At 49.8% G+C, this 25,727-nt stretch overlaps 1 protein-coding gene across 1 annotated transcript in view; it reads left to right on the forward strand.

Annotated features, from left to right (window-relative positions):
- The window catches only part of PRKAR1B (protein kinase cAMP-dependent type I regulatory subunit beta), a 161,789-nt gene that overhangs the window by 130,323 nt on the left and 5,739 nt on the right, over positions 1-25,727 (forward strand). The gene's annotated exons all lie outside the window — the stretch shown is intronic.

A 25,727-nucleotide genomic window follows, 5' to 3' on the forward strand; every position in this document is an offset into this window, starting at 1 on the left:
ACTGGGGGTGGGGGGGAGGGATTTATTCCTCCCTCTCTAACATAAATATTTGGATCCTTGGTATCTCACACAGATACCAAGGCACTGGGATAGAACAAGTTGTAAGAAGTTATTAGAGAGACTCAGACTCAGAATAACAAGACAGCATTGGGATGTGATTGTGTACCTGTTGAAGCAGGAGCCTTTCAGCACTGGCTGTGAGTGGTTCCTATACAAATAGATAGACTGGGAATGCCCAGCGTATGGCTGTGTGGTGATGGTTCAAGTGTAGATGCCAGGACAGGTGTTACATGGCCAGGACAGATGTTACATGATCAGCGATCAGACAGTGGTGGCCCAGGAACTAGGAGCTAATCTGTGTCTCTCCCTGTGGGAGAGTGTGGGTCAGATGAGTGCAAGGAAGCTGGCCATAAGCTGCAGCACAGCAGGTTCCAGCTCAATGTGAGGAAGAACTTCTTTCCTGTAAGGGTCCCAGAGCACTGGCACAGGCTGCCCAGAGAGGCTGTGGAGTCTCCTTCTCTGGAGCCTTTCAAGGCCTGTCTGGATGTGTTCCTGTGTGACCTGAGCTAGATTGGATGGTCCTGCTGTGGCAGTGGGGTTGGACTGGATGATCTCTTTGGGTCTCTTCCTAACCCTAAGATCCTGTGATCCTGTGGTGTTGTTGGGTTGCCTTGGGATCCAGTTGTATGTACATAGAATACATCTCTGGCTACATCAGGCAGCTGCCTTGTGATGTGATTTAGGAGGAAAGAGACTCTGCCCTGCTCAGGTGATAAGGAGCTTGTATGCACTTATTCCAGATGATTTAGAGGCTAACAGGTTGGGGTTTTTGCTTGCTCCTCATCTGTGGGTTTTGGACAGATGCCTCTATCCAAAGCAGCCAGAATTTCATTCATAGGCAATATCTCACAGTTAAAATTCCATCCTTCAGCATGTGTGTGCAGCATGTAGTTTCATTTAATTTGTCATACTCAAACACATCAGCTCTTCAAAGTATAGAATCATAGAGTTGTCTTTGTTGGAAAAGACCTCCAAGATCATAGAATCATAGAATCAACCAGGTTGGAAGAGGCCTCCAAGCTCATCCAGTCCAACCTAGCACCCAGCCCTGTCCAATCAACCAGACCATGGCACTAAGTGCCACATCCAGTCTCTTCTTGAACACCTCCAGGGAAGGTGACTCCACCACCTCCCTGGGCAGCCCATTCCAATGCCAATCACTCTCTCTGTGAAGAACTCCCTCCTAACATCCAGCCTAGACCTGCCCTGCCACAACTTGACATTCTATCCCCTTGTTCTATTGCTGGTTGCCTGGCAGAAGAGACCAACCCCACCTGGTTACAGCCTCCCTTCAGGGGGCTGTAGACAGCAATGAGCTCTGCCCTGAGCTTCCTCTTCTGCAGGCTGCACACCCCCAGCTCCCTCAGCCTCTCCTCACACAGCTCTGCTCCAGGCCCCTCACCAGCTTTGTTGCTCTTCTCTGGACACCTTCCAGCACCTCAACATCTCTCTTGAATTGAGGAGCCCAGAACTGGACACAGCACTCAAGGTGTGGCCTAAGCAGTGCTGAGCACAGGGGCAGAAGAACCTCCCTTGTCCTGCTGCCCACACTGCTCCTGAGCCAGCCCAGGATGCCATTGGCTCTGCTGCCCACCTGGGCACACTGCTGCCTCATCTTCAGCTCCTCTCCCCCAGCACACCCAGGTCCCTCTCTGCCTGGCTGCTCTCAGCCACTCTGTTCCCAGCCTGTAGTGCTGCTTGGGGTTGTTGTGGCCCAAGTGCAGAGCCCTTCAAACAAGCCCTTCTGTGGGACTGATTTACTGCATGTGAGAGCATTAATAACAACACTATAATAACAAGAAAGAGACAGCCCTGCACTTTCTGTGCTTTCAGCTATTTCCAGGTCTTATTTTTCCCACTATGATTTTCACACAGCAAACCCAGGCTTTTCCCAGACCAGACAGATGTGGAATGTATCTGCTGGAGGATTCCAAGGTCATGGAATTATCCCATATAAGATTCCTGGCACAGAGGTGAAAAACTTTAAGCGCCATGAAACAATTGTTGCCGTAAAAGAGTTATGTTTTGGCAAGCGTAAATCACAGCAGATGTAGAGCTCCTAACAAATAGATTTGCAGTTGTATTGTGCACTGCCTAGCTGTGTACCCAGCAGTAGGGAGGATTTATTCATCTGACTTCAGATAAGGCAAATATTTTTAGCCAGCATTTTAAAGTGGTAGCTTGCAAAGGCATCTGAGCTCTGCGGAGTTAACTGAGCCCAGGCAAACGGGAAGTCCCTTTAACAGAAGTGGGGGCTGATTGCCTTCCTTACTCGTGCTTTGCCACAGATTTCAGCTCAAACAGCAGTTCAGACTGGTGTAGTAGTGCTGTGGAGCTGGAAAGAAGTGTGGGGTTTGCTGTTGTCTAGGTTACTGAGAAAGGTAGCGACAATAGTATTAAAAATAGCGGCTCTGATCCTGTCCTGCTCTCTTTAAGTTCAGCTTTGAACTTGGCTGGGTGGCACAGCACCTCCAAGACTCTAATGCAGCTGCCAAATATAGAAGCATAAAATCACAGAATCATAGAAGCAACCAGGTTGGAAGACACATCCAAGCTCATCCAGTCCACCCTAGGTCCCAGCCAACCTAGACAATCAACCAGACCATGGCACTCATCCAGGCTTTGCTTCAACACCTCCAGGCACAGCAGCTCCACCACCTCCCTGGGCAGCCCATTCCAATGCCAATCACTCTCTCTGACAACAACTTCCCCCTCAAAACCAGCCTAGACCTCCCCTGCCACAGCTTGACACTCTGTCCCCTTGTTGCTGCTTGCCTGGCAGAAGAGCCCAACCCCACCTGGCTACAGCCTCCCTTCAGGTAGCTGCAGACAGCAGTGAGCTCTGCCCTGAGCCTCCTCTTCTGCAGGCTGCACACCCCCAGCTCCCTCAGCCTCTCCTCACAGGGCTCTGCTCCAGGCCCCTCACCAGCCTTGCTGCCCTTCTCTGGACACCTTCCAGCACCTCAACATCTCTCTTGAATTGAGGAGCCCAGAACTGGACACAGCACTCAAGCTGTGGCCTGAGCAGTGCTGAGCACAGGGGCAGAAGAACCTCCTTTGTCCTGCTGGCCACACTGCTCCTGAGCCAGCCCAGGATGCCATTGGCTCTGCTGCCCACCTGGGCACACTGCTGCCTCATCTTCAGCTCCTCTCCCCCAGCACCCCCAGGTCCCTCTCTGCCTGGCTGCTCTCAGCTGCTCTGTCCTCTGCCTGTAGCACTGCTTGGGGTTGTTGTGGCCAAAGTGTAGAACCCTGCACTTGGCCTTGTTCAATCTCATCCCATTGGCCTCTGCCCACCCATCCAGCCTAGCAAGGTCCCTCTGCAGGGCTTTCCTTCCCTCCATCAGCTCCACACCTGCTCCTAGCTTGGTGTCATCTGCAAACTTACTGATGTTGGACTCAATCCCCTGGTCCAGATAATCAATAAAGATATTGAACAGGCCCAGACCCAGCACTGATCCCTGGGGCACACCACTAGTGCCAGCTGCCAGCTGGATGTGGCACCACTCACCACCTCTCTCTGGGCCCAGCCCTTTAGCCAGTTCTTCACCCGTTGTCAAAGGACTCCACTGACTGTGCTCAGGCAGCCTTTTAATCTCAGCTGCCTGCTGAGAGCTCACTGAACTGCTGCCATATGGCCTGAATATGCCAGCAAGTTTGACATGGCCCAAGAAAAAACCCATGCACAGACACAAACCTACCCAGGTGTGGGAGGGGAGAGCAGCTAAAGGCTTTGGATAGAAGCATCTGTCCAAAAACCCACAGATGAGGAGCAAGCAAAAACCCCAACCTGTTAGCCTCTAAATCATCTGGAATAAGTGCATACAAGCTCCTTATCACCTGAGCAGGGCAGAGTCTCTTTCCTCCTAAATCACATCACAAGGCAGCTGCCTGATGTAGCCAGAGATGCATTCTGTGTACATACAACTGGATCCCAAGGCAAACCAACAACACCACAGGATCACAGGATCTTAGGGTTAGGAAGAGACCCAGAGAGATCATCCAGTCCAACCCCTCTGCCACAGAAGGACCACACAATCTAGCTCAGGTCACACAAGAACACATCCAGACAGGCCTTGAAAGGCTCCAGAGAAGGAGACTCCACAGCCTCTCTGGGCCTAAAGGCTTATAATGGTGCCACACCACAGCTGAAGAGCACAGCTCATAACTACCTGCAGGGAGGCTGTAGCCAGGTGGGGTTGGTCTCTTCTGCCAGACAAGCAGCAACAGAAGAAGGGGACACAGTCTCAAGTTGTGCCAGGGGAGGTCTAGGCTGGATGTGAGGAGGAAGTTGTTGGCAGAGAGAGTGATTGGCATTGGAATGGGCTGCCCAGGGAGGTGGTGGAGTCACTGTGCCTGGAGGTGTCGAAGCCAAGCCTGGCTGAGGCACTTAGTGCCATGGTCTGGTTGATTGGCCAGGGCTGGGTGCTAGGTTGGACTGGATGAGCTTGGAGGTCTCTTCCAACCTGGTTGATTCTCTGATTCTATGATTAACTGTCCTTCAAACGTGCTCTCCACAGCCTGTCATCTCCTTGGAGGGCAGTTTGGTTTAAGTGGTGCAGCAAGCAAAGAAAGAAAACTGCACGAGAAGTAAAAGGCTTCCAATTAATAGCTGGTCATGCTGCCCAGCAATAGCATGCAGCAGCCTAAAAATAAAAGAGCTAAAAATAGAAGGTAATTCATAGGAGAAAATTCAAGGAGAAATGGACCCAGTGTGTTCAAGCAGTTCCAGGTTAGATTTTTGGGATAAAAAGCAGAGTATTTAGGTACAGATTAGTGCTAAGCTATAAGGAGTGGTTGCACCTTCCTCTGCAACACCTTTGTGAAAAGCATTAAAGAGAAAACCTGGGCATTTGTGTTCTTTATTGCCCTGATGGTTAGAGGAGAGGCAGAGGCCAGGCATCTGATTTTAAGTCTCACCTGTATTAGCAGGGGTGTTTTAATCCAGAGGAGAGAAGACTGAGAGGAGATTTAATCATTGTTTATCAATATCTGAGGGCTGGGGGTCAGGAGGCAGGGGACAGGCTCTGCTCACTGCTGCCTGGGATGGGACAAGGAGCAATGGATGGAAGCTGCAGCACAGGAGGATCCACCTCATCACAAGGGGCAACTTCTTTCCTGTAAGGGTCCCAGAGCACTGGCACAGGCTGCCCAGAGAGGTTGTGGAGTCTGCTTCTGTGGAGCCTTTCAACGCCTGTCTGGATGTGTTCCTGTGTGACCTGAGCTAGATTGTATGGTGCTGCTCTGGCAGTGGGGTTGGACTGGATGATCTCTCTGGGTCTCTTCCTAACCCTAAGATCCTGTGAGCCTGTGATCAATCCAGTCTGTGGACAGGACCTTGCCTTCCCTGTTTTCTCATCAGTGGGAATAATCCTAATGGTCCTTCATAAAGATGAGCAAAAGCTGAGGATCACACAGGCTCACAGGATGTCAGGGGTTGGAGGGGACCCAAGGAGATCATCGAGTCCAACCCCTCTGCCAGAGCAGGACAATCCTATCTGACACAGATCACAGAGGAACACATCCAGACAGGCCTTGAAAGGCTTCAGAGAAGGAGACTCCACAGCCTCTCTGGGAAGCCTATTCCAGTGCTCTGGGACCCTTAGAGTCAAGAAGTTCCCCCTTGTGCTGAGGCAGAACCTCTTGTGCTGCTATTTACACCCATAAATAAAGCTTAGTGGGGAAAAGCATAAAGTACCTGCCAGTACCAAAACCAGGCAATGGGAACAGCAAAACTGATAAATGAGGGAAAGAAATTCCACTGAGAGTGCAGAAATACTCCCAGAATTCATACACAGAGCTGCCTGGGTGACAGAAATGCATCAAATTAATTGGTGATGATTGTTTGTCCAGCACTGGTTTTGGCTGATCACACTGAAGACAGTCTTGTAACCATGGGGGAAGGGGGAGAGTGTGGGGGGGATGCTGTTGACATTTCAAGTCAAGACCACAAACTGGCTGAGGTCTGGGCAGGATCTGCTGTGAGTTGTTGCTGAGAGTGTACTTGAGATACTGTCCCGTAGGTGAAATCAGTGTTTCCAGCCCCGCTGAGCCTCTTGGCAGGTTGTGGAGTGTCTCTGCACAGATGCAGTTCAAAGCCTTGTCAGGTGGAAGAGTGTTTGTAAACTCTTCCTACCATGGTAACGTGCCCCAGCAGGGGCAGGTCCTCAGTTTGTCTTGGAAACACCTTGAGTACTGTGTTCAGTTCTGGGCCCCCCAGTTTAGGAGGGACATTGAGATGCTTGAGTGTGTCCAGAGAAGGGCAACGAGGCTGGGGAGAGGCCTTGAGCACAGCCCTACGAGGAGAGGCTGAGGGAGCTGGGATTGGTTAGCCTGGAGAAGAGGAGGCTCAGGGGTGACCTCATTGCTGTCTACAACTACCTGAGGGGTGGTTGTGGCCAGGAGGAGGTTGCTCTCTTCTCTCAGGTGGCCAGCACCAGAACAAGAGGACACAGCCTCAGGCTGCACCAGGAGAAATTTAGGCTGGAGGTGAGGAGAAAGTTCTTCACTGAGAGAGTCATTGGACACTGGAATGGGCTGCCCGGGGAGGTGGTGGAGTCGCCATCCCTGGAGCTGTTCAAGGCAGGACTGGATGTGGCACTTGGTGCCATGGTCTGGCCTTGAGCTCTGTGGTAAAGGGTTGGACTTGATGATCTGTGAGGTCTCTTCCAACCCTGATGATACTGGGATACTGTGTGATACTGTGATACTGTGGAAGGGTGCTCTGTTCCACACAGGAATTGGGCTTTTCTTGGTAGGAAAAGTCCACTCACACAGGTCTTAAATTGCACACCAAGCATCTGAAGATCTGTGATTTAAAAGCTCCTTAAGAAGGAACAGAAAAGAGAAAAAAGAAAGAATAGCCCAATTGTTTCCTGCTCTGAATTGTTGCTCTTTGACTTTCTAACCCCAGAGGGACCCCCTTGGCACCTACCCCTGCGACAGGCAGGAGAACTACAAAGTAAACTTCTTCCGTATGGTTAATGAAGTCACTGCCTTAGGCACACTCTGCTATCACACCTGATAATCTCTTTAAAAACACAGTGTGATTAATTATTAATTAGGAAGATGAATGTTGTCTAGAGCAGGAGTTTCAAAGGCTGCAATCCGAACCGCTTCGTGTCACCGGCATTTTGGTGATACCCAAACTGTTTGTCAAAGGCAGGCTGCAGCAACTCCTAATCTACCTCCTAAACAACAGAGCAGCGAATAAAGAGAGCCAGCAGGCTCTGAGGGCTCTGTACCATGCTTGTTTTGAGCTGCAGACATTGTTTCCTTAGAGGAAAGGTGCATTTAATTTCCTTGCTGTCACCCAGTCATAGAATCATAGAATCAAGCAGGTTGGAAGAGACCTCCAAGATCATCCAGTCCAACCTAGCACCCAGCCCTGTCCAATCAACCAGACCATGGCACTAAGTGCCTCACCCAGGCTTTTCTTGAACACCCCCAGGGACGGTGCCTCCACCACCTCCCTGGGCAGCCCATTCCAATGCCAATCACTCTCTCTGTGAAGAACTTCTTCCTAATATCCAGCCTAGACCTACCCTGGCACAGCTTGAGACTGTGTCCCCTTGTTCTATTGCTGGTTGCCTGGCAGAAGAGGCCACCCCCCACCTGGCTACAATGCCCCTTCAGGTAGTTGTAGACAGTAATAAGATCACCCCTGAGCCTCCTCTTCTCCAGGCTAAACAGGCCCAGCTCCCTCAACCTCTCCTCATAGGATTTGTGCTCCAGGCCCCTCACCAGCTTTGTTGCCCTTCTCTGGACATGTTCCAGCACCTCAACATCTTTCTTGAATTGAGGGGTCCAGAACTGGACACAGCACTCAAGCTGTGGTCTGACCAGTGCTGAGTACAGGGGCAGAATAACCTCCCTTGTCCTACTGGCCACACTGCTCCTGATGCAGGCCAGGATGCCATTGGCTTTCTTGGCCACCTGGGCACACTGCTGCCTCATCTTCAGCTTACTATCTATCAGTACCCCCAGGTCCCTTTCCTCCTGGCTGCTCTCAGCCACTCTGGCCCCAGCCTGTAGTGCTGCTTGTGGTTGTTGTGGCCAAAGTGCAGAACCCTGCACTTGGCCATGTTCAATCTCATCCCATTGGCCTCTGCCCACCCATCCAGCCTGGCCAGGTCCCTCTGCAGGGCTCTCCTGCCTTCCAACAGGCAGTCGTGCTGGAGCAGTAGCGTTGCCATTGGCCCTGCCTCACAGCTCCTGTGCTCCTCCGTGGGCTTTCAAGTGGCCAGCTAACAGCAAGGGTTCAAAGTGAGGGAAGCTGTTGGGTCCCATCCTGAATAGGGAATGGAGGCAAAAGTGTTTTGCTGAGTCATAAAGAATTAGAATGTCAGGTAAAAGGATCAGAATGTCAGGTTAGTTCCATCTCTTCCACAGCATCACAGATGTTAGGGGTTGGAAGGGACCTCTGCAGATCTTTGAGTCCAACCCCCACTGCCAGGGCAGGACCATACAATCTAGCACAGTCACACAGGAACACATCCAGACAGGGCTGGAAAGTCTCCAGAGGAGGAGACTCCACAACCTCTCTGGGCAGCCTGTTCCAGTGCTCTGTGACCATTACAGTAAAGAACTTCTTACTCATGTTAAGGTGGAACTTTCTGTGCTGTAGTTTCCATCCATTACCCCTTGTCCTGTCACAGGGCACAAGTGAGCAGAGCTTGTCCCTGTCCCTTCCTTCCTGACCCCCAGCCCTCAGATATTTATAGACATTGGTCAGAGTCCCTCTCACCCTTCTCCTCTCCAGACTAACCAGCCCCAGGGCTCTCAGCCTTTCCTCACACAGCAGTGCTCCAGGTCTTTAATCATCATTGTAGCCCTCCACTGGACTTCCTCCAGTAGATCCCTGTCCCTCTTGAACTGAGGAGCCCAGAACTGGATGCAATATTCCAGATGGGGCTTCACAAGGACAGAATAGAATGGGAGAAGCTCCCTTGATCTGCTGGCCACACTCTTTAACGCACCCCAGGACAGCATTGTCTTTCCTGGCCACAAGGGCACATCGCTGTCCCATGGAGAACTTGTTGTCCACCAGAACAAGTTCAGTTTAACTTTGACTTTCATGGGCAGTGGATATAGTTGCAATATCCATGTAGCTGCAATGTCCATGTAGCTGCAGTATCCATGTAGCTGCAGTGTCCATGTAGCTGCAATATCCATGTAGCTGCAATATCTATGTACCTGCAATATCGATGTAGCTGCAGTGTCCATGTAGCTGCAATATCCATGTAGCTGCAATATCCATGTAGCTGCAATGTCCATGTACATGCAATATCCATGTAGCTGCAATGTCCATGTAGCTGCAATATCCATGTAGCTGCAATGTCCATGTAGCTGCAATATCTATGTACCTGCAATGTTCATGAAGCTGCAATATCCATGAAGCTGCAAAATCTATGTACCTGCAATATCCATGTTCCTGCAATATCTTTGTACCTGCAGTATCCATGTTCCTGCAGTATCCATGTTCCTGTAGTATCCATGTTCCTGCAGTATCCACGTACCTGCAATATCCATGTTCCTGCAATATCCATGTAGCTGCAGTATCCATGTACCTGCAATATCCATGTAGCTGCAATATCCATGTACCTGCAATATCCATGTACCTGCAATATCCATGTAGCTGCAATGTCCATGTACATGCAATATCCATGTGCCTGCAACATCCATGTAGCTGCAACATCCATGTAGCTGCAACATCCATGTAGCTGCAATATCCATGTAGCTGCAATATCCATGTACCTGCAATATCCATGTAGCTGCAATGTCCATGTACATGCAATATCCATGTGCCTGCAACATCCATGTAGCTGCAACATCCATGTAGCTGCAATATCCATGTACCTGCAATATCCATGTAGCTGCAATGTCCATGTACATGCAATATCTGTATACTTGCAACCTCTATGAGTTGCCCAGGAAGGCAGTTGAGGCCCCATCCCTGGAGGTGTTTAAGGCCAGGCTGGATGAGGTTCTGGCCAGCCTGACCTAGGGTAGGGTGTCCCTGCCCATGGCAGGGTGCTTGGAACTGGCTGATCCTTGTGGTCCCTCCCAACCCTGACTGAGTCTGTGATTCCATGTATCTGCAGTATCCATACACATGCAATCTGGAGTCTATCCTTGTCTCCTCTGACAGCAAGGGTCAGTGTTTCATAGGAAGCACCTGTCTGCTCCCTGTCTTCTTCCCACCACCCATGGAGGAACCGTCAGTGACTGCAGCTTCTGATGCTTCCTTCCAACTCTTTCTCCATCCCCACCACGATGCAGTCACCTACAGTGAATCCTACAAAGCCTGAAGCCTGAGGAGTGATGTGCAGTGCAGCATTTTCTTAGCAGTTCTGTGAAACTCCAGCTTAGCCAGTATTTCTAGTCTATTTTAGAGCTTTGCAGATTTTGTTCCTGGTTTGTGGCAGAAACCAGGACAACTGTATGTAAATTCTGTGAGTTGCTATGAACCCAGAGACTGGAGAATAATTTCTTGAGAAATGTACAGTTAAAAATACTACCAAACCCAGCCCTGACTCAGTCCTGCGTCCACAAGGAGAATTAAGTCCTCTTGTCTCTTCCTTCTCCAAGACCATTAATCACAGAATCAGTCAGGGTTGGAAGGCACCACAAGGAGCAGCCAGTTCCAACCCCCCTGCCATGCCCAGGGACACCCTACCCTAGAGCAGGCTGCACACAGCCTCAGCCAGCCTGGCCTCAAACACCTCCAGCCATGGGGCCTCAAACACCTCCCTGGGCAACCCATTCCAGCCTCTCACCACTCTCATGCTCAACAACTTCCTCCTCATGGCCAGGCTGAACCTACTCATCTTCAGCTTTGCTCCATTCACCCAGTCCTGTCACTCCCTGAGAGCCTCAAAAGTCCCTTCCCAGCATTTTTGTAGTCTCCCTTCAGATCCTGGAAGGCCACAAGAAGGTCACCTGGGAGCCTCCTCTGCTCCAGCCTGCACAGCCCCAACTCCTTCAGTCTGTGCTCACAGCAGAGCTGCTGCAGCCCTCTGGGCATCCCCATGGCCATTAAGAACAGGTAGCTTTTATATTATGGAAATAAAGTCTGATGGGTAAGAAAGCAGCCAATAGTTTGTTTTGGGGACAAACTTCTCACCTGGATTGGCTCATCCATGTAGTATGACCAAATGCTTTTAAGAGTCACAATTGTGGTATGCAATATATAAACCTCTTCCCAGCTCATTCCATCTTAACTACTTATCTGTCTGACATGGACATCTCATGAACTGCCTGAGGAGGTGTTGGAGTCACCAACCCTGGATGTGTTTAAAGGTCATTCATAGAATAATAGAATAAGCCAGGTTGGAAGAGACCTCCAAGCTCATCCAGTCCAACCTAGCACCCAGCCCTGGCCAATCAACCAGACCATGGCACTAAGTGCCTCAGCCAGGCTTTGCTTCAACACCTCCAGGCATGACAACTTCACCATCTCCCTGGGCAGCCCATTCCAATGCCAATCACTCTCTCTGACAACAACTTCCTCCTCACATCCAGCCTAGACCTCCCCTGGCACAACTTGAGACTGTGTCCCCTTCTTCTGTTGCTGCTTGCCTGGCAGAAGAGCCCAACCCCACCTGGATACAGCTTCCCTTCAGGTAGTTGTAGCCAGCAATGAGCTCTGCCCTGAGCCTCCTCTTCTGCAGGCTGCACACCCCCAGCTCCCTCAGCCTCTCCTGAGGCATCTTCAGATATGGTGCTTGGGGAAATGGTTTAGTGGTGAACCTTGCAGAGTAGGGTTGTCAGTTGGACTTGATGATCCCAAAGGTCTTTTCCAACCTGAATGCTTCTATGATTCTGTGATTCTGTTCAAGCAAAGCCTGTATGAGGCACTTAGTGCCATGGTCTAGATGACTGGCTAGGGCTGGGTGCTAGGTTGGCCTGGATGATGTTGGAGGTCTCTTCCAACCTGGTTGATTCTATGATTCTGTGAGGTTTATGCTCATAACATGTGTGTGATGAGGTGCATGAAACAACCTCTGCATTGCATGTTGTGGTCTGAAGGAGAGGTAGGACAGTTCTTCTTTCCTGCTTGAAGGTCTGATCCTTCCTGATACTGCCCACAGAAGGTCTACGTTGGAGAAGCAGGGTAGCCTTATGACCAGCATCTCAAGCCAACACATCAACTGATCATTTTTTCTCCTTTGTGGTTCATTTTACCACCCCAAAACAAGGAGTCTTATTTTCTACTGCAGGTTATCACTTGCACTTTGTGCTGCTGACTGAAATGTGGTTTCTTTCTTTCCTTGTTTTTGTGTAAAAGTCTTTCATAAATCAAAGGTTGGCAAATAACAAAAATCCAAGATAATTTACTGGCTAAAGGAATATTTGCAGTGTCTTTGGCTACATAGTTCAAAGGATTTGTCTTCACTTGGAAAGCAGCCCTAGAACTGCTGATCCTTAGCTGTAACATAAAAGCTGCCCCAGGAATGATGCTATCAGCAGTCCCAAAGGGCTAAAATGGTAGCTGAGGAGTGATATGCTTGTGGTCTTCCAGGACATTACGACTGAGAACATTGCTTATGCCAGCATCATGAGGTACATGCAGGACTTGCTGTGCTCCTCTGTGTCACTGGAATGCTGGTAAATGTAGATCTTGAAGCAAAACCACCAGGAGGATGCAGCTCTTCTCAAAGTAATTTAAAGTAGCTTTCAGAACTTCTCTTTTGCACACTCTCTACCCAGCACACCAGAAAAAATGTGCCTGAATGTTTCCCCAGTTCCCTTTTGACATGACAACTTGTGTAGGAGTCTTCATTCTCACTCAGCTGTAATTTAAAACATCTGATTTGTAAACCCATAAAATGTTGAGTTTGTGCTTGAAATACAGACACACCCTGGCCTCTTACCACTGCAGGAGAAGTGGGAAGCTGGGAGGTCGAGAAGTAAACCCCAAAGTTAGTCATTGACAGTTTCATCCTCAATATGTGTCCAGAGAAGGGCAACAAGGCTGGTGAAGGGCCTGGAACACAAACCCTATGAGGAGAGGCTGAGGGAGCTGGGGGTGTGCAGCCTGCAGAAGAGGAGGCTCAGGGCAGACCTCATTGCTGCCTACAGCTACCTGAAGGGAGGCTGTAGCCAGGTGGGGTTGGGCTCTTCTGCCAGGCACCCAGCAACAGAAGAAGGGGACACAGCCTCAAGTTGTGTCAGGGGAGGTCTAGGCTGGATGTTAGGAGGAAGTTGTTGTCAGAGAGAGTGCTTGGCATTGGAATGGGCTGCCCAGGGAGGTGGTGGAGTTGCTGTCCCTGGAGGTGTTGAAGCAGAGCCTGGCTGGGGCACTTAGTGCCATGGTCTGGTTGATTGCACAGGGCTGGGTGCTAGGTTGGCCTGGATGATCTTGGAGATCTCTTCCAACCTGGTTGATTCTATGATTCTATGCTCCATTGGAATTTGCATTAAAATAAATCACAATTCCAGGTTTTCTTTATGCTGAGCTGCTGCTTGCTTTGAGGTATGGGTGATGCTTTGCCTCTCCTCTAGTCTTCTCCAGCAGGGTCTTCCTACCATGGAAGTCTACAAAAGCAGCAGAGCTTTCCAAGCCCTGAATCACCTCTCTGTGTGATGAAACACCTCCCTGTGTAAGGAGAGTAGCATACAGGCAGTTTATCCCTCAAGGTTTCCAGGAGCTGCTCAGGATCCTTATAAGCTCCTTTGGCATTGGAGACTGAGCTCGCAAGCCCTGATTCAAAGCGCTCAGTCAACGTGACCAAGAACTTGATGGCCTGAGGCACGTTAAATCTACACCGAAACTAAAGGCATCAGCTGTCTCAGGAGCTGGGAGCTCAGTCCTGAGCAGTGCTTCTCTGTCTTTAAGCAAAAGTATGGCTATATAAACAAGACCTGAAATAGAGTGCTGTCCAGCCTGGTGGAAGAGGAATGGACAATTTCCTAACCCCTGCTGGAGTTACTCCTTTCCCTGGATCATGTTAAACCTGCCCCCTTGGGGGGGTGGCTCCTCCCTCTTCTGCAAAGATATCTTTGAGATCACAGAATCAGTCAGGGTTGGAAGGGACCACAAGGAGCAGCCAGTTCCAACCCCCCTGCCATGCCCAGGGACACCCTACCCTAGAGCAGGCTGCACACAGCCTCATCCTGCCTGGCCTTAAACACCTTCAGTAATAAGGCTTCCATCACCTCCCTGGGTAACCTGTTCCAGGGTCTCAGCAGCCTCATGCTGAAGAACTTCTTCCTAACATCCAGTCTGAATCTACCCATTTCCAGCTTTGTTCCATTCCCCCCAGTCCTATCACAACCTGACAGCCTAAAAAGTCCCTCTCCAGCTTTCTTGCAGGCCTTCTTAAGATCCTGAAAGGCCACAATAAGGTCACCTGTGAGCCTTCTCCTCTCCAGACTGAACAGCCCTAACTCCATCAGCCTCTCACAACTCCAACTCCCACAGTCCCCACAACCCCCAGCTCCCACAGTCTCAAGTTGTGCTGGGGGAGGTGTAGGCTGGCTGTTAGGAGGAAGTTCTTGCCACCATACCTCTTAGCTGTGCAGTGTGGATCTTGTGGAACACTCAAGGCTTTCCATAGTTTGCTCCAGGCAGGGACAACTTTGAAGGCACGATTTTTTTTCCTCTGAATTTCAGCATTTGGTCTCTTGAACACACAAGATTCACCAACTGGAAGGATTTAAAGAGAGCTTTCCATAGGGGATTTTCCTGATCATAGAATCAACCAGGTTGGAAGAGACCTCCAACATCATCCAGGCCAACCTAGCACTCAGCCCTGTCCAGTCAACCAGACCATGGCACTAAGTGCCTCATCCAGGCTTTTCCTGAACACCTCCAGGGATGGTGACTCCACCACCTCCCTGGGCAGCCCATTCCAATGCCAATCACTCTCTCTGACAACAACTTCCTCCTAACATCCAGCCTAGACCTCTCCTGCCACAACTTCAGACACTGTCCCCTTCTTCTGTTGCTCCTTGCCTGGCAGAAGAGCCCAACCCCACCTGGCTACAGCCTCCCTTCAGGGAGCTGTAGACAGCAATGAGGTCTGCCCTGAGCCTCCTCTTCTGCAGACTAAACAGCTCCTCTCTGATAAACTCTTGCAGTGCACTCCAAGTTTTATTCCTTGCTCAGAAGCTGTTGCCCTCTCTGGCCACACAGCTGCTGGCCCAGCCCTGGTCACATCATTAGCTCTGAGACTTCAGTGACGTTGCCTGTCTCAGCCTTTTGCTTGGTCTGGTTACTTCAGCATCTCCAGACTGTTTTCCCAGAGGAGCAGATGGTGGTAGGAGTAATTGGGCCGTAAAACAACATTAGCAGCTAAAACCCATTTTCACCAGAGAGGATTTTTGCGGGCAGGGTGAGGGAGGTTCAACACTGTTTGCTTGTTTTCTCTCCCCTACATCCAACCCTGCCCCTGCTGTAGGTGGTAGTGCCTGCACTGCCTGCTTCCAGGAGATGAGCCCTGTCAGGTCGGTCACAAATATGAACAGTTGATGAATAACCTATTATAGAGTCACTTTTCTGTTGACTCAGTGGACGTTTCCTGGCTTCAGAGAGAGTGCAGATAATGGCTAGCTTTGTAGAAAGAAAGAATCTCTAAAATGCAACATTTTCCCCCCCTAACCCTCCCCTTTGTGACTTTTATTGCTTTGTATGCTGACATGTCTGAGGGAGGAAAACAGAGCCTGGGTGCCAATAATCCACTGCGCTTGGCACAGGCAGGGTTTAAAACCTGGCACCAGGATGCATATTAATTCAGTTGTTTTCCCACAGAAGCTACTGATTAGCAAAGGCCAAGTAGCACTGAGATGGTTCAGTGAAACCCCAGTGTCTGAGCCCACCTTTACTGAGTGGATCTGCTTTTTGTCTGTGTCCCCCACCCTGTGACAGGTGGTCTGGATATGTGCTCGAAGGGACAACTGAAATCCTAGGACAGAGCAAAGCTAAAAAGGCAGAGGGACCCCAAAGGCTGGGCTGTGGTGCAACTGCTTCCCAGCTTTCTGGGCGTGGAGCCAGGACAACTAGCCAAGGAGGATCACACCCCAGGCAAGGGGCTCCTCCCATGGCTCAGAGGTGGCATCCTTATCCCTGTGTCACCAGCCCATCTCTCCCAGGCTTCCCAGCCCCAGTTGGCAACTGGTGGGATGAAAGAGAAGCATGCCTGGAACACAAACCCTGTGTGGAGAGGCTGAGGGAGCTGGGGGTGTGCAGCCTGCAGCAGAGGAGGCTCAGGGGTGACCTCATTGCTGCCTACAACTACCTGAAGGGAGGCTGTAGCCAGGTGGGGTTGGTCTCTTCTGCCAGGCAAGCAGCAAGAAAAGAAGGGGACACAGTGTCAAGTTGTGGCAGTGGAGGTATAGGCTGGATGTTAGGAGGGAGTTGTCAGAGAGAGTGATTGGCATTGGAATGGGCTGCCCAGAGAGGTGGTGGAGTTGCTGTCCCTGAAGGTGTTCAGGAAAAGCCTGGATGAGGCACTCAGTGCCATGGTCTGGTTGACTGGATAGGGCTGGGTGCTAGGTTGGCCTGGCTGATCTTGGAGGTCTCTTCCAACCTGGTTGATTCTATGATTCTATTCTACAAAACACTGAAAGGGGAAAGATTGTCTGAGGTACTGCAATAGGATGAACAAAACGATTGAAAAGGTCTTCCCATGTCAAACATCTATGATTTTAAATAGTGAATGATCAAGGCAAAGGTGTTTCCTGGTGATTAATGATGGGTTGGGTGTAGTCATGTCTGGGCTTTAACCCTGGCCTCTCCTATATCCCTAGGAAATGCCCTGTGGCTCCGTTGCGCTGTTTCAAGCTTCACTTGGTTGGTGATTGATTGCCATTTCTAAATGTACCTTTATGTTTGTGGCTATTTTGGTGACTGCTCTAGACAGCTGTGTTCCTCTCATTCAGGTCTGGGTGTTATTCCTGAACCAATCTCAGCCTGCCTAAGTAGCAGAAGTGGTGGAATTTCAGGCTTGGGCAGGTGTGATGTAGCTGGTGCATGGCGAGCTGCAGATTGTTTGCTATGGAGCATGGCAGGAGAGCCATGCAGGAGCTGTGCCAGCTGGGGAGTGACATTTGCTTTCCATCTCTGCTAGACTGCAGCCTGCATTAGTGTTGTTCAGAATTAGGGGCATTGATGTATGGCTGTTCTAATGGCAAGGTTAATGATAACCACATCCATTGAGGCTGCAGTTGTTGTGAAGCTGCTTTTTGCTGCGCCGCTTTCTCCCACAGGATCCCACAGGATCACAGGATCACACGGGATCACAGGATCACACAGGATCACAGGATCACATGGGATCACAGGATCATATGGGATCACAGGATCCCACAGGATCACAGGATCACATGGGATCACAGGATCACACAGGATCACAGGATCACATGGGATCACAGGATCATATGGGATCACAGGATCACACAGGATCACAGGATCACATGGGATCACAGGATCACACGGGATCACAGGATGTCAGGGCATCTCAAGTTGTGCCCTAGGAGTAGAGACTTGATATCAGAAGGAAGTTCTTCACAGAGAGAGTGCTTGGCACTGAAATGGGCTGCCCAGGGAGGTGGTGGGGTTGCCATGCCTGGAGGTGTTGAAACAAAGCCTGGATGAGGCACTTAGTGCCATGGTCTGGTTGATTGGACAGGGCTGGGTGCTAGGTTGGCCTGGATGAACTTGGAGGTCTCTTCCAACCTGGCTGATTCTATTATTCTATGAGTTGGAAGGGACCCAAGGAGATCATCCAGTCCAACTCCCCTGCCAGAGCAGGACCATACAATCTAGCTCAGGGCACACAGGAACACATCCAGACAGGCCTGGAAAGGCTCCAGAGAAGGAGACTCCACAACCTCTCTGGGCAGCCTGTGCCAGTGCTCTGGGACCCTTAGAGGAAAGAAGTTCCCCCTTGTGTTGAGCTGGAACCTCCTGTGCTGCAGCTTACACCCATTATTCCTTGTCCTATCCCAGGGAGCAGATGAGCAGAGCCTGTGCCCCCCATCCTGACCCCCAGCCCTCAGATACTTATAAACATTTATCAGATCCTCTTCTCCTCTCCTCCTCTCCTCTCCTCTCTCCTCCTCTCCTCTCCTCTCCTCTCCTCTCCTCTCCTCTCCTCTCCTCTCCTCTCCTCTCCTCTCCTCTCCTCTCCTCTCCTCTCCTCTCTCCTCCTCTCCTCTCTCCTCCTCTCCTCTCCTCTCCTCTCCTCTCCTCTCCTCTCCTCTCCTCTCCTCTCCTCTCCTCTCCTCTCCTCTCCTCTCCTCTCCTCTCCTCTCCTCTCCTCTCCTCTCCTCTCCTCTCCTCTCCTCTCCTCTCCTCTCCTCTCCTCTCCTCTCCTCTCCTCTCCTCTCCTCTCCTCTCCTCTCCTCTCCTCTCCTCTCCTCTCCTCTCCTCTCCTCTCCTCTCCTCTCCTCTCCTCTCCTCTCCTCTCCTCTCCTCTCCTCTCCTCTCCTCTCCTCTCCTCTCCTCTCCTCTCCTCTCCTCTCCTCTCCTCTCCTCTCCTCTCCTCTCCTCTCCTCTCCTCTCCTCTCCTCTCCTCTCCTCTCCTCTCCTCTCCTCTCCTCTCCTCTCCTCTCCTCTCCTCTCCTCTCCTCTCCTCTCCTCTCCTCTCCTCTCCTCTCCTCTCCTCTCCTCTCCTCTCCTCTCCTCTCCTCTCCTCTCCTCTCCTCTCCTCTCCTCTCCTCTCCTCTCCTCTCCTCTCCTCTCCTCTCCTCTCCTCTCCTCTCCTCTCCTCTCCTCTCCTCTCCTCTCCTCTCCTCTCCTCTCCTCTCCTCTCCTCTCCTCTCCTCTCCTCTCCTCTCCTCCAGCCTAAAAAGCCCCAGGTCCCTCAGCCTCACCTCTCATGGAGATTGGATGGGTAGGGTAGCAGGGTGCTCACTGCTGTTACTCTAATGTTGCCTTTTGAGCTCATTTGACCTTGCTCTGTTAATCCTAAGGACACTGCCAAGGTGCTGGCTTTCTGAAAATCCACTGAAACAGAGGTGCTGAAGATCCCCAAAGCTGCCACCACCTGAAAATTGCTGAGTGTGTAAAACATTGTGTATTTGTCTTCAGAAGCTCTCAGCAGCTCATTAGCTTGGGCATTGTCTTGCACTGTAGCCTGCAGTGATGCCTGATGGATGCAGAAAAAATCCTTGCCAGAGACAAGCAAAGCAACCAACCACTACTTTTTTTTTTGGTCAGTGCAAAGTGGAGCTGTGTTCTTGTAGCCCTACCTGCTCAGCAGGCAGTCCAGCAGCAGGGGCATCGTAATTGAGAGGCATAAAAGTAAAGTTCAGCCAGCTGGACTCTGAGCTCTTTGAAGTTTCACATCAGACAACTGAAGTGATCAAAAAAAATGATCATTTTGTTTTTAAAGTGGAGGATGAAATGTTAGCTGGGAGATCTTTGCAGCTCTCACATGCAGGCTCTGTTTCCAAGAGGTTTGTAGCCTAGCTCTGGACACTCTTTAATTGAAGGTAAAGATTTGGGGTTGTTTAGCCTGGAGAAGAGGAGGCTCAGGGCAGAGCTCATTGCTGTCTACAACTACCTGAAGGGAGGCTGTAGCCAGGTGGGGTTGGGCTCCTCTGCCAGGCAAGCAGCAAGAGAAGAAAGGGACAGAGTGTCAAGTTGTGGCAGGGGAGGTCTAGGCTGGATGTGAGGAGGAAGTTGTTGTCAGAGAGAGTGATTGGCATTGGAATGGGCTGCCCAGGGAGGTGGTGGAGTCACTGTGCCTGGAGGTGTTGAAGCCAAGCCTGGATGAGGCACTTAGTGCCATGGTCTGGTTGACTGGATAGGGCTGGGTGCTAGGTTGGCCTGGATGATCTTGGAGGTCTTTTCCAACCTGCTTGATTCTATGACTCTGTGATGACCCAAACTCTCCTCTCCTGAGAAGGAGCAGCCTTGAGGGATCACAGCCCTTTGTCAGGGCTCTCCATCTGCAGAGGGAGCTAATAAAAACTTACTGGTATTTTAAGACTGGAACACAGAAGTCGATACCCACCCAAATGGAGAAATGGGTGTGTTTACAGAGATCAGGACATGGAGAGATATATTCTGGGTAGGTAAGATACATTACAGTGCTACTTGTTCCCACTTTGTGCCATGGTCTGGTTGGTTGGACAGGGCTGGGTGCTAGGTTGGACTCGACGAGCTTGGAGGTCTCTTCCAACCTGGTTGATTCTGTGATTCTTTGATTTAGAGATGCTCTCTGAGTTATTTAATTGCATGCATGAGCCAGTGTGCAGGCAGCTGTGATTAAACAAGGTGCAACTTACTCTGGTTGTAGCTATCATCATGCAAGAACGTTGCCCAGACAGTGCTTGTAGATAGGCAAATGGTATTTTGACGAGACAGAGCTGGGGAAATAGGCAGCTGGAAGCAAGGCATGTGTGCCCAAAAGCTCTTCTCCTTTTTTCCAGCTATGCCTGTTGGTCTAATAAAAGATATTACTTCCACAAAGCACATTTTGCCAGCAATTAAATAAAATACTCCCAGATTCCTACTGTGTGAAAGATCTTTTAATTCATTTCAGATCTGCTGCAGCTCCCATCCAGCCCTGTCTGCTCCCCTGTGTGAACAGGAGTGTTTTATGCCACTTCACAGCCTCATCCTTCATCTTTTTTGTGGGAACTTCACAAAGATGAAACAGCCACTGCAGCAAGAGGGTTTGGTGGGGCTGTGGAGTGAGGGGAAACTTCTCTTTCCAATGTGTGAATTGTGGAGTGTGCAGATTAACAAAGTGAGAAAGAGAAAAGGTATGTTCATAATAGCAATTGATAGCAACAGCAGATGGATTCTATGGACTGTGCTGCTCTTTTCTAGTGGATGGTGAAGAGGAAAACAAAACAGGCTAGAAAAACTTCCTGAGCTCAAAACTAGGATAGAAGTGTAACATGTTGAGGGCATGGGGGTGAAAAATGTTATCTGCTTTTCTTTAAAGGGCAGTAAGAAACTAGGAAATAAAAACAGAGGGAGAAAGAATAACTCCCTGCTCATAGAATCATAGAATGCTTCTATGGTTCTTCTTCCATGCATTTGGTTTGGACTCAGAAGATGGTTCCATGTGTGACTGTAGGGTTTTTTCCCAGGAAAGCAGATCATAGAATCATAGAAGCAAGACAACTCCCTGCTTATAGAATCATAGGATGGTTTAGGTTGGAAGGGACATCATGGATCAGCCAGTTCCAACCCCCCAGCATAGGCAGGGACACTTCCCACTAGAACAGACTGCTCAAGGCCTCATCCAACCTGGCCTTGAACACCTCCAGAGAGGTTGTGGAGCACAGAATCACCCAGTCAAAGATCACATTGGGTGATTCTGTGATCCACAACCTCCCTGGGCAACCTGTGCCAGTGTCTCACCACCCTCACTGTAAAGAACCCTTTCCTAACATCCAGTTTGAATCTCCCCTCTGCCAGTTCAAACCCATTCCTCCTCATCCTGGCATTACCAGACCTTGTCAGTAGTCCCTCCCCAGCCTTCCTGTAGCCCCCTTCAGATACTGCAAGGCCACTCCAAGGTCTCCTCAAAGCCTTCTCTTCTCCAGGCTGCAGTGTCCCAACTCTTGTAGCCTGTCCTCATAGCAGAGCTGCTGCAGCCCTCTGAGCACCTTGGTGGCCTCCTCTGGACTGGCTCAAACAGTTCCATGTAGTAGATGTTAGGAAAGGGTTCTTTGCAGTGAGGGTGGTGAGATGCTGGCACAGGTTGCCCAGGGAGGTTGTGGAGCACAGAAACACCCAATGTGATTTTGAAGTTGTTCAAGGCCAGGTTGGATGAGGCATTAAGCAACCTGTTCTAGTGGGAAGTGTCCCTGGCTATGCTGGGGAGTTAGAACTGGATGATCTTTGAGGTCCCTTCCACCCTAAACCATTCTATGATTCTATGGTTCTATAAACACTTTGTAGCCAGGCTACTTGGACCAAATGCTGGCTTTTAGATTATACTTAAATATAGAAAGAGGGCTGCTGAAGTAATTGCTGTTTAATCCTAAAGGATAAGGCCTGGGAATCTCCATGTTGATCCAGATGGGTCACTGTCTTTGTGCTGGAGGGGGTTTCACTCATCTGATAATTTAGTCCCACTAGTTGAAAAGTGAAACATCTATCAAAATCTCATTACTTTGGAGATGATGGAAGCTCATGGCTTATAAACCTCAGTTTACTTTTTTATATCTTAAATTATAGTGCTGTATCTAAGCCATAAATCTTTACCAAACAAACTGCTGATGCATTTGAAATAAATACTCTCAGCAACCCGACAGAGCAGTGCTAGAGGGAGTGAGCAGGTGGGGAGCAGAGCGTGGGGTGAGGATGGCAGAGAGGAGCTGGTGGCACTTTGCTTTTGGAACTGCTACTCTTGTTGTTTTTGCAATAAGATGCCAGTGTTTGCTTGGAGGAGAGGAGAGAAGGTTAATGATATCAGTTCCTGGGAACACAGGCACTCCCCACTGCCTGAAAGGATCCACCAAAGACCATAACTTCACTCCCAAGTGTCTGCCAGCAGCAAGACACGCTTCTCTGCCTGCAGCTTAATATCATCACAAGTGCTGATTTATGAGATGGTGTCAAACTTCTTGACAGTCTTGGAGCCTGTGCTCTGTAGGGTTGAACTTGGCTGTGTAGGAGGCTGACATGGCTGTGGGGTACAAGAGAGGATTTGGAACGGAGCAGCACTAAATAGCCTGAGTCTGCAAATCTGAGCCTGGGCCATTGGTTTCACAGAGGCTGATCTCGCCAGCTTTGCTGTGCCACTGAAAGGAGAATCTTCCCCACTGAGACCACCAGGGTGATGAAGCTGGTGAGGGGCCTGGAGCACAGCCCTGTGAGGAGAGGCTGAGGGAGCTGGGGGTGTGCAGCCTGCAGAAGAGGAGGCTCAGGGCAGAGCTCATTGCTGTCTACAACTACCTGAAGGGAGGCTGTAGCCAGGTGGGGTTGGGCTCTGCTGCCAGGCAAGCAGCAATAGAACAAGGGGACACAGTCTCAAGTTGTGTCAGGGCAGGTCTAGGCTGGATGTTAGGAGGGAGTTGTTGCCAGGGAGAGTATTGACATTGGAATGGGCTGCCCAGGGAGGTGGTGGAGTCACCGTGCCTGGAGGTGTTGAAGCCAAGCCTGGATGAGGCACTTAGTGCCATGGTCTGGTTGACTGGACAGGGCTGGGTGCTAGGTTGGCCTGGATGATCTTGGAGGTCTCTTCCAACCTGGTTGATTCTACGATTCTATGACTCAAATGCTTTGGGGAGTGAGAGTGATAAGCCCCTTGAATCCCTCCTAGATAATGCCCATTCCTCCCAGCACAGGGCTCAGGAGAATATTGAGCTGTATCATGTATAGGAGGCAGGGTTTGCTAAAGCACAAACCTGCCAGAAAGATCTGACAAATGAAATGAGATGCAGCCATGGAGCCTGTGATGGGTTCTGCACTGCCTTTATTTAGTCTGACAACTTCATTAAGTAAATGAGTCACCTAGGACTATTTCTGCAGCATTTTGTTCTGTATTATTTGCTTTCATGCTCTTTTCTTTCTGCATGATTTTTGCCCTGGTTACACTGGGCTCTTCCTCCAGTGCAGTCAGAATGGTGTTGATTCCAGAGATAAGACAGGCAAAGTGAAGGTGATACAGACAGATAATGACAAAAACACCTTCTTTGTTTCATGGTGTGGACAGTCTTCCCGTGAAGGTCACTCTGACAATGCTCCAGGATGTGCTTGTGGAGCTGGGAGCTGCTGCAGCGAGAGGCCAAGCGGCGTAATCAGCTCCTACATCTGGGTGCTTGCTGTCAGGCTTCAGGAAGCTTCTTTTGCTCTCTGACAGACCTGTTCTCACTGGGCAACGGGAAAAGCCTCTCTGACTGTTCAAACAAAAGTGGAAAAATATGTATCTGGAATATGCATTGCTTTATCCTGCCAAGCCAAGGGTTTATTGTGGAGGCCAGACACATCTGTCCTCCTGCAACAGATATCATGGTGTTTCTTGGATGAAAAAGGCCAACTGTAGAGGAGCAGTGGAATAAATTGCTTCAGAAGGCTGACTTACTGGAGTCCTGTATCATATGGACCTTGTCAAAAAAAGATCAGGCACAACAAAAGCTGACACTTGGGAAGATGAAAGCAATCCTGCTTGTTATTGTGATTACCTTTAGGACAAAGTGCTGGAGGTGGGCAGCATGGAATTGAGTCCTTGCTTCCTTTGACCCCGGGCTGTCGCTGTGATTCCTGCAGGGATATTTGTGTTGGGTTTATGGAATGAAGAGAGACTGGAGACATGGATTGCAGACAGCTATCTGGGTCAAGGGGTTAGGTTTTTGCCAGGCTCCAGATGGGGACAGAGAGAAGGACAGAGGGCTGGAAGTGATTCTGAAGCTGAATCCCACCTACACAGCACAGGCAATAACAGCAGCATCAGCTTAGCGAGCTGCACCTGATGAGAAGCTTGGCGAGAGGTGGACAGCTGCATCGTTCCCCCCGTGGGGTGTTTCTGAGAATGCTCCTCAGGAATGTGTTTGTTCTGAAAACCTGCAGTAAGTGTGAATAACAAACCTCATCACACTCTCTTCACATTGTCATGCCCTTGCAGATTTACTGGAAGATGTTGGAAAACAGCAGCCTTGGCGGAACAATTCAGTTATATCAAGGAGAAGGAATTTTCACTGGAAACTTGACAGGCATCAAATCACTTTCTTGTATCTATTTCTTCTAGTTACTTGTGTGGATAACCCTAGGCTTGGTGTGGACAGTTTAATGTGCATGGCATATTTAAATGGTAGATAAAACCCCAAAGAGACCTCACAGAAGAACAACTCCAACCCTGTCCTGTGCATGTGGCTTATATTTGAACAACCTTGCCTGGTTCGAGTGTCCTTGCTCGTGCACATTGTGCTGAGCACACACTTCTGTACCTTCTGCCACCAGCTGTCTGGCATCTTAAGAGTGATCAGACTGAAGCTGAGGAGAGTTTTGTGCTTGTTTTCAAATGGACCTGGGTTTACAGCCCTGCTGATTCTTCAGTATTTTTGCCCAGGGAGGTGGTGGAGTCACCATCCCTGGAGGTGTTCAAGAAAAGCCTGGATGAGGCACTTGGTGCCATGGTCTGGTTGACTGGATAGGGCTGGGTGCTAGGTTGGCCTGGATGATCTTGGAGGTCTCTTCCAGCCTATGAACACTGCTGTGACCTGCAGTTGGTGAGGTGGGACAGTAAATTGTGACCAGTGTAATGAGCTGACAGCCTGATATCATAGAAACACAGAGCCAACCAAGAGACCTCCAAGCTCATCCAGTCCAACCTATCTGTAAGCACTGTCTGGGCAATGTTCTTGCACTATGATAGCTGCAACCAGAGTAAGTTGCACCTTGTTTAATCACATCTGTCTGCACACTGGCTCATGAATGCAATTAAATAAGTCAGAGAGCATCTCCAAATCATAGAATCAACCAGATAGGAAGAGACCTCCAAGCTCATCCAGTCCAACCTAGCACCCAGCCCTGTCCAATCAACCAGACCATGGCACTAAGAGCCTCATCCAGGCTTTGCTTGAACACCTGTATCTAGGGAATTATACTAAGCACAGGTTACTGTTAATGGGCAAAATGAGAAATTACAACTTTTGAGGTGCCAGATGAATTTGATATACATCCAGAGCTCTATAAAATGCATCAGCTGCTTAGCACACATCAAACAATCCATCCTTTGATAGTCTTTTCTGATTCCTGA

This window comes from Pogoniulus pusillus, chromosome 13 (assembly GCF_015220805.1).
Source record: "Pogoniulus pusillus isolate bPogPus1 chromosome 13, bPogPus1.pri, whole genome shotgun sequence".
Lineage (NCBI taxonomy): Eukaryota > Metazoa > Chordata > Aves > Piciformes > Lybiidae > Pogoniulus > Pogoniulus pusillus.